The 16272-nt window shown below is 47.7% G+C and overlaps 1 protein-coding gene across 4 annotated transcripts in view; it reads right to left on the bottom strand.

Moving 5' to 3' along the window:
• SLC4A4 (solute carrier family 4 member 4) overlaps positions 1-16272 on the bottom strand; it is a 217059-nt gene that overhangs the window by 165425 nt on the left and 35362 nt on the right. The window contains exon 1 of one of the 4 annotated variants that reach the window (XM_054823525.1): positions 7638-8032. The exons of the other annotated variants lie outside the window; for them this stretch is intronic. The gene's annotated coding sequence lies outside the window, so the exon portion shown is untranslated. Of the gene's footprint in view, positions 1-7637; positions 8033-16272 lie in introns of those variants that run through there. 4 annotated transcript variants of the gene reach the window in all.

The raw sequence follows: 16272 nt of genomic DNA, 5'->3' as shown, positions 1-16272 counted from the left end.
AGAAACATTTACACTGTTACGGGAAAAACCTTTGCATATATCACATTCCTGTAGAAGTAATTCTTGCTCTTAAACGAGAATAATCTTTTCTTTCCAAGCACATTTTGGTGATGTACGTGTCAGTAATACACTGGGGACATAAACTAACTCTGAAATGGAAAGCATTTAAAGTGAACGCTCTGCTAACAACATCTGTCTCTTCAAGATGTTTTTTCCACAAAAGCAGCGATGCCATCAGACAGGGCTACAGGTGACCTGTGACCGAAAACACAACCGAGGCAGTTGGACTAGAGGATTGTTGTAGGTCCCTTCCAACTGAAATATGCTATTCTAAATACTCTGTTCTACCACCTCTCTGTCACACCACCCTCCAAGTCCCTATCAAAGATGCACTGAAGACTTTGCACTGGTCTTCAACTGATTTCCAACCCCACCCCGCAAGCAGCTTACGTTTGCAATCTAGACGTTGCTCCTCCTCCCCTCCGGCCTTGTTCGATAGGCTCTCTCCGCTCGCTGTACTATCTCACCGTTCATGCCAGCGGAGCTACGCAGGCAGGACCCAATCCAGCACAGCCCTTCAGCCTGGCCTTAAAGGTCAGCCGGTTGAATTGCTTCAAGGCCAGAAGTCACCTGTGCTCACGTGCTCTGCAGGAATAAGGCACGAGCCCCACAGAAACCAACATCCCAGGAATCGCGGGAGGCACCGGAACGGGAGCCCACCGTACCGTCGGCAGCGATGCAAACCATGCTGTCGCACTCTGACGGCACGGCTCCGGATTTCCAGGCTTTCTCTGTGCGCCTATATGGATGCTATCGGCACTGAAACTCCGTTCTTCTCGGGGCCTTTTTAACCTTACCGTCGGCATTACAAAGGCATCTGGCACTGCTTCCGCAGAACACCACGTTCACACTTCGCACCAGACAATGCTCCTCAAAGTTGGTTATTACTCACAAACCCAAGCCTAATAGATCATGAGACGTTAAACAATTTATGTGGAACTACTCCCAGGGCACTACAGGCTGTATTGTTGTGCCATTAAGGCTTTGGAACGAAGCTTCGTTGGGGACAGAAGAGAACAAAGTGCCCGTCTATTTTTTCTTTGCGATTATTGTTTCTGCCTGGAAAGACACACAGGCTGGTCTACTGAACGGGGCTACTGTTCTTCAGCTGTGCTGTTTGTCTGCTGAACGCAGGAACGGCCAGACGTGGAAGTGATGTCAGACTACTCAAATTTAACAACAGTTTGGGTAAAACCCACTTTGCGATCGTCAAATTTGCCAACTGCGAGGCCTAAGCAAAACACGCACGTCCAGTTCCCGTATGAGACATGCACTTTCCTTCAATTCCAGGGCAACCAAGCAGGTTTTTAAGATGCTCAAACGCTACTTTTCCTTGAGCAACTGAGCAACTATTTCCCAACCTCATTCTAAACACCGAGTCTTCCCGTATTTAGCAACCTAGATGACAGATCTTTATGCTTACGTATAAGGGCTGACAATGCATCTGAAGTGTTATATAGTCATGGGGACAATAAAAGCAGTTGACTTTTGCAACCTTCTGTTCAAGGTTAAGAGCTGCAATAGACACTCAGATGAGTAAACCTTCAAGAGATGATTAAGTAAAAACTTAGAAACAACTTAAGGTGAAAAAATTCTCATCTTCGTGTTGCACACACCAGATAAAGAGAGGCCAGTTCTGTTTCTGCCCCTACTATACAAAAATAGACAAAACATGAAAATTTTCATAAAGATGATTACTTGACATGCAAGACTCCGGTCATCATCTTTGACTTAAGATTACACATCCACATAGACATGAAAAATCAAAAAGTTTGCATGTTCTGCTCAGAAAACAGTAGCAGAGAAAGACAGAACATACCACAGGAGTGAATTTTAAGTGAAAAAAGCCAAAAATTTGCTGCACATGCAAACCCCCTAGGATTTCTTGCATAATACGAGCTATTCGTGATAACTTGTAAAAGAAAGTAAATCTCCACTGGGGAACACTCACATAAAATTTGAACCTGTTTCATTAATTCCACAGATGAGCAACAGTCACCTTTCACAGGTTAAAAAACAAGGTACCGGTTCCCACCACGGCCCCCGTAGCTGCGAGCACAGGTTTCCACTCGCAATTATTTGTGTCCACAGCCACGCTGATCCTGGAAATACCCAAGTTCCAGATGCAGCGGTAGGAACACTCAAACAGATCAAAAACCAAAAGCTCAAAACCACCCTCAAAAAAACCTGTAGCAAAGAAATCCGCAGCTAATGGAAATGAAAATAGTAACTAAGCTAAAAAAGCAGTCCTTGAAATATTTCTAAAAAGAAGCAACACAGACAAACCTGCTCCAATTTATAAAGAAATGCAGTTTTTGTCACAGTCTCCAGCTGGATCCAAGCTTTTCTCCTCTGAAATCCAGAGAAAATATTCACCACGGACCGTATCTTGCGGGAATAATTTGTTTACAAGGTGAGGAAAATAATATAATTCATCAAGCCAACATTTTCTATTTCAGAATATTTTTAAATATTATCATTTATTATGGTAACATAAAAATTGAAAGAAGCAATTTTTGTAATTATTATAAATAACAGAATAAAGCGATTTTAGTAATCCTCAATCTTAAAAGAAGTCATTCAAACCATTCCCGCCACCACCAAGTTCAACTTTTCAAGAGTCACTCGAAGATGCAAGATGTACGGATCAGTACTTACGGAAGGACAATTAAGGCTTATTTCAAGTCAGATTTAATACCGAGTCTTTGGCAAACATATATCATACAGTGGCAAAAATAGAAATATGACCCTGTTCGCCTATAAATGTAGTTATATAATAAAACTAGGATTTGAAATGCTGTGACTCAGAAGATTTCCCCCCAGCCTTAAAGGATTTCTTTAGGAGCAGTAAATACACAAATTAGCCATAGTCTGTCTGTCTCTCTCTCTCTCTCCACACACACGTTTATTTATATGAGTAATACACACAGACTAAAAAATATAAATAAATAAAACCCCCCCCCTTCAGTCTTTGTTTCATTTCTGCAGCAGAATTAGCTCTGCCAGCAGCACACATTTCTGGAACTCAGGTGTTGAAAGTTCACTTGAGCCACAAATTAAAAGGATTCTGATTTTGGTGATGCCAAATCATCTCTTCTGCTAAGAAATTTTCTGGTGAGAAAGTCTGTTAAAAATAGGGCCATCTGCAATTTCCTCCGATCAGTCATCCTCAAAGACTATGGATGACAGCTGACTATTGTATGCTATGAGTCCTGCTTTCCTTTTATTTACACGGCTGTAAATTTGGACAGAAGTCCACAATTCCAAACCAAACAGAACTGAATGCCAAGAACCGAGACGTAGATTTCTCTGATTTTCTGCTATTTCTCCCATAATTCTCTAATTCTCCCCACTGATAGACCCCGTGGCAACTTCAAAAGTTCCTGATGCAAAAAACGAGTAATTGCAGGAGAATAATTCAAAGACATTTCTATCTCTTCTGTTAATGTAATGAGGGCACTGAAAAACAAGAGGACAAATGATAGATAGCACGGGGCTTCCTGGCGCAGGTGCTTGCTTTAGGAATGCCCGACACGATGGCCGGCTTGCGTCCTCCCGGAGCCCAGAAGGCAAGCGCATGGACCTGTACTAAAGGCTTTTATTTCACAGGAGGCATTTTCATCGTAACTGAAAGCACGTGCTCATTTTCAAGGCTTAACAGTTAACTCCACGTCATAGTATCTTTGAGCTCAATCTCCATGCAAGCTTTGACCTGAAAGACTGGGGCCACTCCTTGAAGCCACTATTCAATATTGAGTCATCAAGGTCTAGAGAGAGGATGGTAGAGATTTAACTGAGAGCAAGCACTCCAGCAGGCTGCGGTACAGATATAACTAGGTATTTTTAAAGTACTGTAACTTTTTACTTAAGTCACACACTGTTTTATCACCCGGTTATGGGTGCCATAATTGTCTTTGACACCGTCTAACAGCAATAAAAAGCATTCCTGCCACAAACTGCATACAATCCTGAGCAAAGTCAGTAGAAATGAGATGCTCCAGCAACTCAAAGTTCAAGGGCAGGGGGGCGGAGGCATTACTTTGAATGGTTGTAGGACTCCACCGCAACCTTGACAATTTTATTGCTATATTTTCATTTCAAGCCCCACAGTGAAACACAGTTCAGACAGAGACCTCTTCCTCCCCAGTCAAGTTCTGTGATTTAGAGGGAGCACAAAGGAGAATCTTTCCTTCCAGCAGAAGCAGCACAACGACAGAGACACAGGCTCCTTTATCAGTATTAACTGCAAACTGCTCTTACTGTATTTTCAAGGAGCCTCCTAGATGGATTTCAAGCCGGAAGCAGCTAATTGACTTCAAATGAGCAAACCTGATAGTAGTTATCAGAACCCTTTTAATTTGCTCAAAGCAGGAGTTCAAATTCTCAATCTAAAGCACAAAGACAAAATGTGCAAGGCAGGTCACTGGAACGTGACGAGGATGCTATCTCGCTAAGGCAATGAAGTAATCTTTTCCCAGCGCGGCAGAGGAAAGGACCCGATGCCATAGCACCAGAGTCAGAGCCCTCTGAACACGCTGCTTGCAACGAGGCATCTTTAAGGCCCAGGCTGAAGTCCTCTGGTCCTCCCAATCCATGAGGAGGAATCCGAGTGCAAACCAGTAAAAGCTATGCTGTTTTTGATAGGGACATGTATAAGAAAGTAATAACATAAAGTTTAAAAAATTAAATTAAAAAAATAAAAATCAGAAGGCTACCAAATGCTATCTAACAGACTGGCACGTAGGCGCACGGGAGCATCGCTTTCTGTACCCGCGGGAATAAGCGTTTTCACGCATCCACCTTCCTGAAGCAGCTACTTCATCCAGTCTACCTTTGCTCAATCGAGACAACACCTTGCCTTTGCAATCGCTTCTCGCTGGCAGGACAGCAGCTAAGAGCTGCTACCTGAAAATAGCTGCTTGCAGACTCTCATCAGCAGAAAAATAAGTACAGGTTTTCTCTTTACTCTCTCGCGCAGCAGTTTTCATTCACGACCTTGCCCAGAACACCTTCCAGCTTATTATTTACTACGGGTCTTCAAGGCAGCAGTGCAGTTAAAAATCCTTCAGACAGAAGCACAAACAGCTTCTCTGCCGCTGCTGGAAGAACACTTGTGTACGTGAGCAAGGCGCCCTCTCTGATAAGTAGGTAGATCAGAAAACAAAAGGAGTTACAGGTTTTCCCTTCTCACGGGGATGTTTTTCTTCAAACTGCATTGCGCACAAATTCAAATCTTTCCTTATCAACATAAAACATCAGCGACTGAAGCGTTTGCCCTACAACCACTGCGAAAGCGCATTTTGAAAGCTCCTCTACAGAACGCCTATGGAAAAACTCCTGTGAAGAATACCACCATACAACACCAGTCTACGAGGTTGTTGTCTGACTGCAGAGGAGTTTCAAGGTTTACAATCGTCACATGGAAGGCTAAAGGAAAAATCTTCACGGTTATGAGCGACAGAAAAACCTGCCGGACGTTGCTGGGAGCTGAATGGACGTGTACAGGGTGTTAACTTGCTCGGAATGCCCTGTGCACACAAATGAAAACTTTATCCCTCCTCCTCCCAACTGAAAAAAAGAAAAAAGCCAATCTGTATTTCCTTCTCACCCCACTTCCAACTCTGGACGGCAGCAGCACACCCCGCTGCCAGTTCCTCCTAGGCTATCGGTCATTCCTCTGCAGTTGCCAGCCCCTTGAAATCTTGGAAATGCTGTTTAGTAGTAGCCTCTTCCTTAAAATCCAGCCACTGGTTTCATAAACGTGAAACTCGCGCTCTGCAGGAGCAAAGAATACGTTACAAGCAAATCCTTCCCATGACGTTTTTTTTGGACATGTAAAATAGTCTGGGTTTACTTCACATTTGATGGGGGGGCAGAAGGGGGGCTGAGGGTACCCCAGAAAAAGCACCGCTGCGGACTGTACTAACACTCACCCTTCAGCTCACACTGACACTCGCCGGTAGGTGAGCTTACTGAGAACTAATACCACCCGCTGTAACAGAGCCTTGCAAAACTCAACTCTACCATCTTCTGGCACGCTGAAAGTCACTAGGAAAGGTCCATCAGAGCTCGCTTCAGCACTCCACGGCGAGCGAGAGAAGGAAGGACACAGGCTATGCCAAACTGGTCCACAGACATGCAAGCATGTGAATGAGCACAGAGATGCCAACAATCCCATTTAATTGTTCTGCGTACGATTGGAAACTATTGGGACAATATTAAGCCTGTCATGAAATAGTTGCTGGGGTTTGGGAGCCTTAATTGTTGGGGCTCTTTTGGTTGGGGGGGGGGGGGGGGGCGTGTGTGTGTGTGTGTGTGTCTCTGTACCTTGCTCTTCATGCACAAACCATTTCCTTCTGATTATCAACCAAAATAGAACCAGGCGTATTCCTGCAGAGTAGCACATCAGCAATTAATAAGTAGCAAATTCTGTTCCCACACACAAAATGCAACTCTGCACATTTTGTTAAATCCAGCTAGCCACATTTCTTACTTTTTTTTTTTTTAATGGAAAATATGTACATTTCAGGAATAACCAGAACAATTAAGCCACTAAGTAGCTAGCAGCCTAAGCACAAAGTCACGTTTAGATGCGCAATAAAGCACACCTCCCCAAAACAAGAAAGCAAGTACCTATCGTACGTGGAGCAGTTCTCCGACGGAGCTGTTACTGTCAGGATTTGCCCTAGGGCCCAGCCTCGCAGCTATTCACGCACCTCACTTCACTTACAGGCGCAGCTCTGTGGAAGGATTAAATCGAGCTCCTGCCGCACGCACAGAGCCCGGCACCGCTTTCACACCGTGCAATACCAGGAAGCTCTCAGTACATTTGAGTACACTGGCTCCTCCTGAACGTAAGTACTAAAAGGATGCGCTCGTAACCAAGAGGAAAGCCATTAATAATTAATGCTGTCGTTAAAAAAAAAAAAAAACAAAAAACACCAAACCAAAAAAACGGGTATGCGAACAAAAGGATGATTAAATTCTCATTTCCATGTTTGCTCTCGAGCAGAGCAGCTCTGGACTGCAGTGCTTAGCAGGAAGCCCACAAAAGGGAAAACAATCAGCAAGGAGCTCGTCTCAGCTAGGAAAATATCCCCATACGGCCGCAAACCAGGTGGAACACCAGAAACTTGAGCGGAAATACAATTTCCTTCAACCGGGTGCTGCTGGCAACTTACTAAAGTGAAAATAAGAAAGTTTTCAAACACCGCAAAGCATTTTTAAAGTCCCCACCAAATAAACGCCAGACAATGACACCTATAGGGACAAACTCTGTACGAAGAAGACCGAGGAAAGAGATATCTGCCTGGCTGTGAAAGCTGTGGGGATTTCCACTCCCCGCGGGCCCACGCCACGCTTCCCGCAGCCGGGCTGGCTACAAGTCTCCGGGGGCCGCTGCTTCGCGCAAGCCCACCCCGGCTGGGATGCTAACGGAGCGGCGGCCCCGGCTGCCCGCCGCCAGGGCGGGGAAGGAGCCGAATGCAGCCGGCCGGGCAGGTGCGCCGAGCCCCCCCCGTCCCCCGCTCCCCCGTCCCCTCCGGCGGCTCCCGCAGGTGGCCCCGGGCCGTGCTCACCTCCGTGGCTCGGGCTTGCGGCGCTCCTCCAGCTTGGCGGCAGGCGGGGGGGCTGCGGGGCAGCCGCGGGCCGGGCGGGGAGCAGCGGGCTGAGCGCGGCGGGGCGGGGGGCGGCTTCAGCACGCGGTGCGGAGCATGGCTACGCACCCGCACCTCTATAAATACGGCTAGCTAGATACACCTGTCTGCCTGTATGCGCACACACGCCCCTCTGCCTGCCTCGCTGCCGGCTTCGGCCCGGGCGGAGGGCGCCGGCTGACCCGGGGAGCGCAGGGGGAGCGCAGCGCCCGCGGAAGGTCCCCGCTGCCGAGCGGCGACGGCGAGGCGGAGCGGCTGCGCTGGCGGAGCGGCTGTGCTGGCGGCGCCCGCCCCGGCCCGCATTTAAAGCCGCCCGCAGACTCGGACGTCCCCTCGCCCGCTCCCATCCCGTCCCATCCCATCCCCCGCTCCCCTCCCCGGCCGCTCGGCCGCCGCTCGGCGTCACGGGGCCCCAAGGGCGGGGAGGCCGGAGGAGGAGTCTGCGGGGCCGGGGCTGCCGGGGCTGCGGGCTCGCCCCTTTTCCCCGCCGCGCCGGCCGGCCCGGGCCCCGCCGGGACAGGTGCTCCGCGGCCCGGCGGCCAAGGGGAGAGCCGGCCACCGGGCCGCCCCAGCGCAGGGCGGGGAGGGAGGGAGGAGAAGCGGTCCTGCCCTGCGGAGCCGCGGCGAGCGTGGGAGCCGGCCCCCGGGGACCCTCGCCGGCCCATCCCCGCTCTCTGCGCTCTCGGCCAACGCAACGGTGTGCTGGCCGCACCGCGTCACTTTTTCCGTCAGTTCGGCGCTTGCTGGGTGGCTTTTTATAGCTACTCCGCCAACCACCCCATGCAAACGAGCCGTTGCACGGCCCCCCTCTGCCTTAGCCCGGGAGATGCCAAGCTGCCGCCCCACCAAGCGAGCAGTGGCCCCTGTGGGCTGTGATACAGGGAGGGATGGCACCCGGGGGAAGGAGCGGCAGGTTCCCACTGCAGCTTTGTGCAGGCTGGAGCCTGTCCAAGAGCATATCGCATGCCCACCGCAGGAACCCCACTACAGTAAACACACAACCCAGGTAGCATCTCGGCCAAAAGCACAGACTGCGGAGCAAGAAACCAGCAAAAACGTAGAAAACATCATTCGGTCAGTTTGTTTTAATTTTGCAAGGAAATAATATCTCACCTGGTGCTCGTCCTTAGCTTCCAGCAGGACTAGGCTCACCTATCACCAAACCTTCTTTGCTGCCTACAGGTGTAGTCTTAGTTCCCCTCTCTTTCACGCACATACACATCTGTTTACACTAATTGCCCTTCCAAAAGTTCTTTCCAGACTGGTGTTGGAAGACCACGCTAATACCAATGTCCCAAATCCTGTTCAGTAAGCTGTGGTTGTTGTGCTCAGCTTTACTGTCCGGGCCAAGGTGACGAGACCCATAAAATACTTTTTAACAACAGGGCTCTGCAAAAGGCTCACAAGTAACATGGCAGACCAGCAATCCATCAGCGGAAAGGACATGGGCGCTCAAGGGAACAAAGGAGGCTATTGTAGCTCTGCAGAGGAAAAACTCCACTTCTTCAGCAACGTTTAGGATTACCACATGGCAACTGCCTCTTCAGCTACTCCTAAACTATCAAGCTCCACTTTTGTCACCCGTCCAAATTCTGTATTAGGGAATAACACTCAATCTATTGGACAGGCAAAAAAGCAACAGAAACCACAGCGCTTGCCGACTGGAGCGAGAGCACTGCTGAAGCGATCTCCCTGCGGACCTCCCTCTCTCCCTTCTGCCGCTGTCACCTCTGCGCTTTCCCCAGCCTCTGAAAGCAGGAAATAGCCTTAAGCCACTGTGCCCTCACCCTCTTTTCAAAGTTCTCCTGAAAGCTCTCAGACCTGTGGTCTCCACATGAATTGGTCAGGACTTGGGCTCCTCTGCTCCCTTTAATAAATCAAATTCCTCAAGTACCTGATTGTAAACAATCAATGGGTTTCCACTGGGTCTCTGACAGCATAGCGAGGCCTTTCATCACTTCAGAGCTGTATTTCGTTTCGGCTAATGACAGTCCCTGTATTAACAAAAGCAAAGCACTACATCAATTGAGAAGCTTTGTATGCTCAAGTCCTAACTCACAGACCAAAATAAACATACATCTTCCCCTCTCCCAAAGGCGTAGGCAGCGGCTCAGAATCAAGGACTACTATTTGTTTTTTTACTCACTTCTGATATTCCAGTTAGTTTGTACCTTCAACTTCTATTTATAAATGAACTGGGAAGCTCCTGAAGAGAAGACACATGAGCTACTTCAGAAGAGTGCTGGTGCTTCTTGCCACTTAGACAGCTAATGGGGGTTTTAGGATCCCCCCCAAGCGTTCCAATCCCTCGGTGAAAGCACCTCTTGGATGGTCCTCAGCAGCGGGCTCTTTGCTCCCTATTTTAGTAACACATCTAAATAACACCCATACCCATTCCATTTCCTCACAATTCATTATAATTTAAAATACTGTCATCTCAAACCTATGCATTTCATTTCCTGGCTAAAAAAAATGTTTTGACATTAGGATGCATGATTTTAAGTGAGTCTTTAAATACACCATCGCTCCATTTAATGATCTAAAACCCTATCAAAACCATTTCCAAGAGTCCTTAAATCAAGAGCCAAGGCAGTTATCTCAGCCAAGTTTGAAAATGAAATGAGTACACTCTACGAACAGAGAAACACCCAACTAAAATGACCTAATAATCCTGCCTGTCATTGTGATTGACAAAATCAAAAACCAGCAGCTAGAGCCGACTTGTCCCACGTCCTGCATATACGTACCTTTTACCATTCCTTCCCCACTTTGGCCCGCACATTCCCTCTTAAAAATTACCCGGTCATTTCCAGCATTTCTTCTGTTTGATTTAATAAACGGAGATAAGCTTGTTGCTCACGACTAAAGCCCGCTAACTTTCCCTTCACAGAACAGGCCATGAAGACAGAGTTTTGTTTGGGAAGCCTTTGGCCCTCTGTTTAAACCCGCCTTTCAAGTCCGCTGGCTTCGGCCCTGCGCACAAAGACTTTGTGAAGCAAAGGTGTGCCGACGGCCTTCGCTAAAGCCAACCTCCCACTCAGGACAGAGGCAAGAAAGCCTGCCTCAGCGATGGCACGGGCCAGGGTGCCACATTCAACTAAACGTCCGCTGATAGACAGAAATTATTTTTCTGCCTTCTCATCCAGCGCACAATTTTCCTGTGAGGTCGCACAAGGTATCGCTGTCAACGGCAGCATCTGACATGCATACGGATAATGAGAACAGCCCAAGTTATGACGGTAAAGATTAGAGAGTACATAGACGCACATGCTCAGTGGATACGGTAGGGTAAAACTTTCCCCGTGGGCAGGTTGTTCCATAAATATATCTTGCAGCATTTCGGATAGATTCCTCAGAAGCCGCTCGTGCTGACCGCAGCGTTGCCAGTCAGAGACGATGCTGAACTAGATGGAAACTGGCAGCTCCTGCATTTCCAGGGTTGCGTGCAGATGACCAAGGGATAAAATATTTGCATTGCACGAAGTCAGGAGTAATTCAGTCTAAGTCACAAAGTTCACAGGATAGAGCTATTTCAATCAAAAGAAGTAGGTGCAGTAAGAGCGCAGCTGTACTTGTCTAAAAGGCTTTTTGTATCTTTTCCGTTGTTGACAAACGGTCAGTGCCAAGTCATCGGTTACAAAAGCAGGCTCAACCCTGAACACACTTGTGAACACAAGTAATCCTCTTTACATCAACAAAATCAATCACACATATTTTCAGGACTCAATCATTGACCGTGGCTATTCCTTAGGACCTTGAGGTTTTGGGGGTTGTTTTGTTTTGTTTTAAAAAGATACAGGTATGCAGCTCAATCTAGCCGTTGAACTCAATGGAAAAAATTCCTGCATTACATTCCTTAGTATTACAGCTAAATTAGTCCAATAGCACCGACTCCTCAGGGCAACCACAAAACACCAATTCGGTAGCTCTCATATTTGTATTCAAGTCACCAAGAATCAGGACTCGTCTGCCCTTTCCATCCATTTCCCAGGAAATCCAAACAGAAGACGACGTCTCAGCAAGCATTACCCGATAGCTGGTTATTAGAGGTCCAATGTAAGTAAACCTTTTGAAACTTGATCAGCAGGTCCTGCATTTTCTAAGAGTCCTGCCTCAGGTAGCTGTGAAAACAGCGTTAAACGGGGAGCTGACTTTTCAGGCTCCCTACGAGTCCCAATTCAGCCCCCTGAGCGAGTGTCTGCCCACTCCCTGTGAAACCCCATGCAGGGCCCAAAGCAGCAAATTGCCAGATTGCCCCTGACTTCCCCTGCGCTGGCTCGCACCTTCGCCCTTCAAAGGAGGCCGAAAGAGGAGGTGCTGAAAAAAGCATTCAGCTGAGGGAAGACAGAATCGAATGCTGGAGGCTTGAGGCTTTGGGGTTTTTTGGAAGGGTTTTTTTTGCAATATGTGCATTAGTAATGCATCACATCTGCTTGAGAGCAATGAGCAATCCTGGATGGCTTTGATAGCCATATAGGCCACAACAGTCTCTTCATTCATGCCAAAAGCAGAAGGGAGCTGTGGGGATTTCACAGTCTGGGTCAGTTGCTTCTGGTACCTTCCGTACTCCTAAGAACTTCTGATAGCACAGCATATGCGCCTCAAAAGATTTTCTGTAGATCTCTAGTTAAGGTTGGAAGGTTAAACGCTTGGAGATCAGAATATATGAAAATAAGTGGTGTGTTCTACTTGACTGGGAAGACGACAAGTTTGTGCTTCACACACATCTGCAAGCAAGACCCACGAGCCCCTTACCAACCACTACTTCCAGGATTGCATTTTCTAAAACACTCACATTTCCTTGCAAAAACATCCCTTATCTTTCCAGCAAGAGCAACTCCTCCAGGCACGCAACTGCCGTGCCTATCACATTCAGTGCCGCGGGGAGCCCCAGAGCTGCTCGGGGCCAGGACAGCAGCAGGCAGGGAGTCTGCCCGAGGCTGCGGCGCTGCTCGGGGGCCCTCTGCTGGAAACCTGCCCCCCCCTTACCCCCCCCTCCCCCCCAGGAGCTGGCTACAGGCACCCCCAGATCAGATCAGCAACCCTGCTTCCCCCCAGGAGAGCGGGGCTAGAGCAAAGCCCAGCTCCGGCCCCCCGAGAGGGGCGAGGGGCCCATGTCCCCTTTGCAGCAAGCAAGCCGGGCTTTCTGCGGGACAGCTCGAGCACCCCGGCCATGGGGAGCAGCGGAGAAAGCTAACTGATTTCATACGCCTCGAGTTGTGTCCTGCTCCATACTGGAGGGCGTGAAGCCAAACCAGCCTTTGGTCGAAGAGCCAAAAACACAGGGCTTTGTTAAAATAAAGAAAGAGTGTTTGTTTATACACCCACAAAAACCACCAGAGCATAGGATACTGAAACACAACGCTTCCGCCACCTACGACCGTTGGGGTATTGAAACAAGAAATACTCATCCCCTCTAGAATGAGTAAAGGAGGAGAGGGCTGAAGAAGAACGGAGCAGCCCAGCCAGCTGAAGCACTTATGTGCTTTGCAAACATATTGCCTCCTCTCTGCTTCAGAGCGAGTTCGTGCACAAAACAGGTCAGAGGGACAGAGATTTCTTTCACTTCTCAGGACAAGAGAGAAATCATAGGGGTAACGTCACCCCCTTTAGCACAAGGGTAGTTGCATGTAGATAAAAATGGGGTGCAGAACTGGAAGCACTTCTCTGCTGTACAATAGAAACGGGTGGGCTGCTAGTGAGAGAGGCAGTAGTTACAGCAGGAGGATTGATTCTTTTCCCAGGTTCACCCCCAGCTGTCATTTAGATGAGTTTCTCTTCCTCATTCCTCAGCTATTGGCATCCTGGGCCAAAAAAAAAAAATTAAAAAAAAAAAAAAATAAAGCTCTGGGACACAGGCCGACATGCCCTCCAGTCCTTTTGTATAGCACCTGTACTGTAGTCCAGACCGATTCTCCTGAGCACAAAATCCTTTTAAAGTTTCAACCATCGTCTTTATCAAAATCCTTCTCACTGTGCACCAGCTTAGGAAAGCTTCTAATATTTTATTGCTGACAGCAGGGTGATGGAGAAATCTCACCCGCTCTCCATGCGAGGCCAAGTCCACCAACATGACTAGCACAGGCAAAACCCGCAACTCACTACCACCAGTCAGCAGCCCCCTCAAGGAGCCTTCTTACCCGCTGGCTGAAGATGCCTTCCAGTGAGCAGGTGGGGACAGGCATTAGGGTTAGGAGGCAATCTACATCAGGGAAACGACCTCTGCCCGCTTCTCTGAAATTGAACCCTTGCCTCTCCTACACTGACAGCATCTGGTCTCAAACACCAAATACCCTGCTGGAAAGAGTAGCTTGAACGGCAGGTCACTGTGATCCTCTTAATCCAAGACGACATCTTTTCCCGGTACAAAAAAAAATCCCAGCTGGGTACATAAGTGTGCCCAGGTGCCGGGCCCCTAAAAGGTGAAACACGGTAAGGCAATTCTGAAACAGAACTTTCCTTCCAATGCAACTGTTTACAAGAGGCAGAGGATAGCTCTGGGCTTAACCAAGGTATGCCAGTCTAACAGCTTTCCGGCTGGTAACAGCCAAAATCAGATACTTTACTCTTCTTCAAAAGGTGCCCTCTATCCAACAGCCTCCATCGAGATGAAGTGTTCTGCGGACACCTCCGCAGGGCTCTGGAAGTGCCAAATGGCAGCAGCGGGAAATCCGAAATAGGGCACGCCCCAGTAAAAAGCAACTTGTGAAATCCCTCCCACTGGGGAATGCTCTCTTCGCAAGGCAAACGCATCCAGCTACGCCACGGGATCTGAAAGGCTTTGCTTATGGCTCCATCTGATGAAACAGAACAAAACCTTTTTGATGGTATATAAGCCACAAACCAAATATTTATAGGAAATGCCTTTGATAAACACGTTTGTCATCTCAACAACCATGAGATCAAGATACGGGCGGCTCCTTCTTATTCTAAAGGCAGCATCAGTACCACAGGTACTGTAGTGATAAATTACCGACTTCTCTACCTCATCCAACCATATATACCCCTGAGCGTCCTTCTCAGGTCATGTGTAGTGAAAAAAAGCTATAAAACTCTCACAACAGGAAACTACATAGTAAACTCCATGGAGATCTATATTGCTTAGCTCCAGACAATTAATCATTAATTGATTTCCAGTACTGGTCAGGTTATTGTTCTTGGAATATTGTTTTTCCCTTACTTAGCCAATTTAAACAAGAGATATTCATCTAAATGTTTCTTCTTCTTCTCCTCAGCTCGTCTCAGCTCTTTGCCTTTAACCATTTTCCTACCGTAATAATACAGACTCTTTACTCCCAGTGAACAACAGTGTTTCCATTGATTAGCTTTTCAAGTGTTGCCTATTTTTCCCCGGGGAAGGCCTCTTTTGATATGGAGAAAAAGGCTACACGGGACCAACTGGCACTTGCCATAAAGTTAAACTAACTCCCATCATATTATCCCTTCTGTCATTTCATTTCTAAACTCCAGGTCATTTTTATGCAGGACACAATTTATAACGCTATATACGACAGGCTGCTTTCGTTTGTTATTTTGATTTTTCTTTTTTTTCCTTTGGGAAGGGCTTCGGTGTGTTATCCCATTGCCTATTCTGGGTCATGAGAAAAGTTTGCTTCTCTCTTCAAATAATTTAACACCGGCATTATCATTCACTCCTTTGGATTCTCTTGCTCTTTCTCTGCTCTTTTATATAAACATATCCTGAACAAAACATTTAAAAACTAACGTTGGCAAGTCATACTTAGCCAGAAATTTGTGCTCCATAAATAAAGCTTTGAAGACATAATGATTTTTAAATTATTTGTTTGGCAATTCCAACAGAAACCAACTATTTTATAGCAAACAACAACTCCCCAGGAGCACGTGTAACTCCAAAAGGTCTTTGACACTCTAGGACAGTCTGAAGAGCAAAGCGTCCTAGGGGAAAAAAAAAGCAGAGTGAAAGCGAGACTGGATAAAATGTGTTGTCCAAGCCCAAACAAGGACAAAAAAAATAATAAAGAAACCTCGCATAAAATGCTTCTGCTTTTTTCACTCAGCGATTACGCACAATCACAAGCGTTACTAGCAAAGGGTTTGCCCTGTCCCTCTTGGGCAAGCAGCCGCGACACCTTTGCTACTGTCACAGACACCACTCCTACAAGAAGTTACAGGTGCTGGGGGCCTACCTCTGCCATGGGAGGATCCTGACAAAAACCCACTACCAACAGCTTCCCTCTCTAGTCACAACATTTCCTGAGGGAGCGGCACTGCTGCCGCAGCCCTTCTCCCATCATAACGCAGTTTTAAGAAATACAGGAACAAGGAAAGTGGAAGCAGAACACAACGCTGCCTGTGACAAGACTGTTCAAAAGCCATGGGGCCAGAAGAGAAAAAAGCATCGCCGAGAGCTGGCTGCTCTTTCAACGCTCTTCCCAGCCCAGCAGCCTTCTGCCGCAGCAGCTTCTGCAAGCTCGGGCAGACGAGAAGTAGCCCCAGATCTCAGGGATTCATCCCAAACGAAGGGAGAAGCAACCTGAGCTGCAGTCACCCAAAGACAACGCGCCCCATCTGAAGA

The sequence above is a fragment of the Grus americana genome, chromosome 4 (genome assembly GCF_028858705.1).
Source record: "Grus americana isolate bGruAme1 chromosome 4, bGruAme1.mat, whole genome shotgun sequence".
NCBI classification, from domain to species: domain Eukaryota; kingdom Metazoa; phylum Chordata; class Aves; order Gruiformes; family Gruidae; genus Grus; species Grus americana.
The sequence above is the reverse complement of the archived record's forward strand: the minus strand, read 5'-3'. Positions and strand labels throughout refer to the sequence as shown.